This window comes from Lygodium microphyllum, chromosome 24 (genome assembly GCF_053477565.2).
Source record: "Lygodium microphyllum isolate KBCC chromosome 24, Lygodium_microphyllum_v1.1.10, whole genome shotgun sequence".
NCBI classification, from domain to species: domain Eukaryota; kingdom Viridiplantae; phylum Streptophyta; class Polypodiopsida; order Schizaeales; family Lygodiaceae; genus Lygodium; species Lygodium microphyllum.
This window is the reverse complement of record NC_141158.1, coordinates 34,982,760-34,986,560: the sequence shown is the minus strand read 5'-3', so window position 1 is coordinate 34,986,560 and position 3,801 is coordinate 34,982,760. Positions and strand designations below refer to the sequence as shown.

Sequence of the window (3,801 nt, the reverse complement as noted above, 5' to 3'; positions counted from 1 at the left end):
ACAACATGAGCTATATCCATGAGATACCATCCTAATATACAAACACCCATAGACAAAGCATTATGATATACACAATGGGATGGCAATCAGATAATGATGTCCATTATGATCAATGCTACTAGCACCCATTTGGATCTCCAAGAATGCAACACACACACATACTCTCTCTCTAAATCAGTCACGTTACATCATGTGATATCCACACTATTGGAACATCTATAGACTCTCCAATTGATAATTTTACTCTCCTTCTCTTTGTAACTTCAAAGTTTGACATTACCATGCTACACAAGTTCCAATCCCTCCAAATATCTGTTGAACAGTGCGCGAGGGAAACGAGGAACGGAGGAAGAGATAGGTGAAGAGAGACACAAGACACCGAAAGTGGAACCCTAGAAGTGCATCAAGTGAGCACACATAGTTGGAATATATAGAGGGGACCAGGGATGCTATATATAGACAAACTATATATAGCTAATATCCCCGCTCAAATAAAGGTCCCTAACTGTGGATGAAAAAACCCTTGGGGGCTCAAGGGAAAAACCCACAGCTCTATATAGCCCTACTGCTATATTAATATTGAAAAGATATAATTACAAAGTTGAAAGGAGCTAAATCACTCCTGAATATACAAGTGTCTGTTTGTAGGCATCGAAGGAGCTAAATCACTCCTGAATATACAAGTGCCTGTTTGTAGGCATCGAAGGAGCTACATCACTCCTGAATTACTATAGATAAATGAAGGAGCTACATCAATCTTGAATCACAATAGATGAAGGAATCGAACGAGCTAGAGTAAAGAAGAATAAAGAATGAAACATGGTTTGGAACAACTCAACAACCAGCTACAATAAAGAACGAAACATCACCTGGAATAATAAGGAACGAAACATGAGCTGGAATAACTCAAAAACTAGAATAAGGAACGAAACATCAGCTGGAACAACTCAACAGCTGGAATAATAATGAAACATCAGCTGGCATTAGCTGTAATATAGACAAAATGATATGGAACGTAGCATGAAGAGCCAAAAATCAGCTGGAAGAAAGAAACATTTAGAATAATCAAATGACAAGAAAGCAGCTTGGTGTTCCTTAATGCACCACTTTGACCTCAAAAATATGTTAATTGCTTTCTATGACATATGCATGCTAAGACTCTCCTAGCAACTCTATAACCGTATGACCTCACACATATGAGATTACATCACAACTGCGTGAGAGTACTGCACATTCATTCTCGAACAGTTCAGTAGTGACTTCTAAAATTCCCACAACTTATAGTAGGATTACTTTACCAAGATTCTGATTATGTGGGCCGAAATTCTGCACAGCCTTTTGCTCTTCTACAGCCTAAGTTGAGACTTCAAGACTCCCATCCATGCAAAAAACTTCAAGTCCCAAATCAGGTCAATTCGGTAGATGGAAGGGCCATGCGCAATGAGGTCTTCTGGCTCGTGGGAAGAAACTGGGCCAAATGTCCCACGATCAAGATGGTATGATCTCTCACATGTCATGGACACTAAGCTTTGAAACAATGAGCACTTTGATAGGCAAAGCTTTTGTCACATGAAACCAGGGATCCACAGGCTGGTATCAACGGAAAATACTCACTTTCGCTTTTCTGTCTCCTCCTTCCTTTTAGTTTTCTCAAGGAGTCGCCTCTTGTCCAAAGATACAGAACTTGGGCTTTGCGATCTGCCTGAATGAGAGACTGATGGACTTCTGCTTCTGTACCATCTTAACCTCCTGCGAGAGGGAGATCGAGATCTACTCCTGCATCTGAAAAAGTTGTTTCAAAAGCAATGCAGACCAAACAAATTTACAAACAAAAATCCCAAAATTCATCGTGTTGCTATCAACATATTTCCACCATCAAGCAAAAACAATGCTCAAATTTTCTGTGAACTCTGTAAAAAAACCTTGCACCTACAAAAATCTAGCCCTGAAGAATGATTTGACATCATTTAACGATATCGAGACAATTTCAGCTAGCATCGTTGAGGACCTAAATAGAAACAGAAAGCAAACCCACGTTTATGGATCCAACAAGCAGAGGCAACAAAACAGCCGTACCATCATCTCACGACCATCACTGAATTCACAGAAAGGAAAGCCTGATCCGGCTGCTCCCGAGGGCGCCGTGAATCCAGGGGCTGGCCCCGAGGGCACTGCAGGGGCACCGACGTAGGGAGGCATTGGAGCTGTTGGGGGGCGCGGTCACGGGGGCCGGCATCATGGCTGGGGCCGCTTTCGGGGTAAGGGTGGCAAACCCTGGGGCTGCCCCGGTTGGGTGCCGAGGGAGTAATGCCTGTGGGGGCGGCGTAAGGAGGCACTGGAGCTCACGGAGGTACGGTCAGAGGGGCCTTCATGGTAGGGACTGCAGGTGCGGGGACTGTAGGGGGAGTAACGACCATGGGAGCGTCCTGAGGGGTTGGCGGTATGCTCTGATACCATGTTGAACAGTGCGCGAGGGAAACGAGGAATGGAGGAAGAGATAGGCGAAGAGAGACACGAGACACCGAAAGTGGAACCCTAGAAGTGCATCAAGTGAGCACACATAGTTGGAATATATAGAGGGGACCAGGGATGCTATATATAGACAAACTATATATAGCTAATAATATCTTCATCAATATCAATTCTCCATGTACTTCTATTATGATCACACTTCAACCATGACAATTTGCACCTTTTTTCTTCATAATCTACCTCTCTTATCATTGTATGAATGTACTCCCCATCCATGTCATCATCATGTTTTCTTGCCAACACAATATCATATTTTTCTAACCAAGGAGGTATACAACCAACTACCTCTATTTGTAATAATCTTGTTCTTTGAATTAGATCTTTTACCTCATATGCAACAAGTCTATTATGTGAAGGTAAAGGAACAAACTTATGCAATAAAGAACTCAATGATCTTAAGCAATCCCATGTAAACGAAAGTTGTTGAGTTTGTAGTACACTCATTCCCATGATTGGATCTATAAGTAAGCATTCTTCATTTTCTTTTATAGTTATGCATTGCTTGCAATATTCTCCACTAAAAAAGGTGTAATACTCTCCATCCCATTGAATGGAAAAACAATTAGTGAGTCTTGCTTTCCAATGACCTATACTTTCTAACGTACTACAAAAAGTGTTAGTTTTTACCACGATGTCATCTGCGATCTTGTATATTTCTCCATTATAAAGAATTCTTCTATATGTGGTAACTAGATGTCCTACTAGTTCATTCTCTTGAAGACCAAGAAATTGCGCAATATATTTTTGTTCTTCGGATAAAAGGGGCCTATGTTCTCTTCTCTTTTTTGTGATTAAAATGCCTTTTTCATGCATCATTATGTTACAAGGATATTGGGAATCATCTCTTTCAAAAAGTTTCCATATCTCCTTTGCCTTCTCAATTGAAGAAACCTCCACAATGCCATTCTCATGAAATGAATAACAACACGGTGTTTGGTAATCAGTGAAAGCATAACCATCAAGTAAAACAAGATAGGCATGTACTTGGATAAGCATTCTTTCATGTGGCAAAAGCCCATCTACTTCCATTTCTAATAACTTAAATATTGAAGAGAAGAATGTCCTCTTATAATAATTTACATAAGATATTTCATTAAAGCGATTATTAGTCTTTATTGCTATATCTAATGCTACCATTCGCTCAAAGTCACAACACCAATACACATCATGCAATCCATATCTCAATATGTCATCTAGTAGTTCTCCATTTCCTGCAACGTGTTCTAAGGGAGAAGAAGTAGTACCAAAGGCTTCTTCCTTTCGAACTCT

The 3,801-nt window shown here is 40.5% G+C and overlaps 1 long non-coding RNA gene across 1 annotated transcript; it reads right to left on the bottom strand.

The window, feature by feature from the left end:
- Positions 1-392: 392 nt before the first annotated feature.
- LOC148014971 (uncharacterized) lies at positions 393-2,545 on the bottom strand. Its single transcript, XR_015688359.1, has 3 exons — positions 2,077-2,545; positions 1,299-1,782; positions 393-869 (listed from the first exon to the last, which is right to left on the bottom strand). It is a non-coding gene; the product is annotated as an uncharacterized LOC148014971 (long non-coding RNA).
- Positions 2,546-3,801: the final 1,256 nt, after the last annotated feature.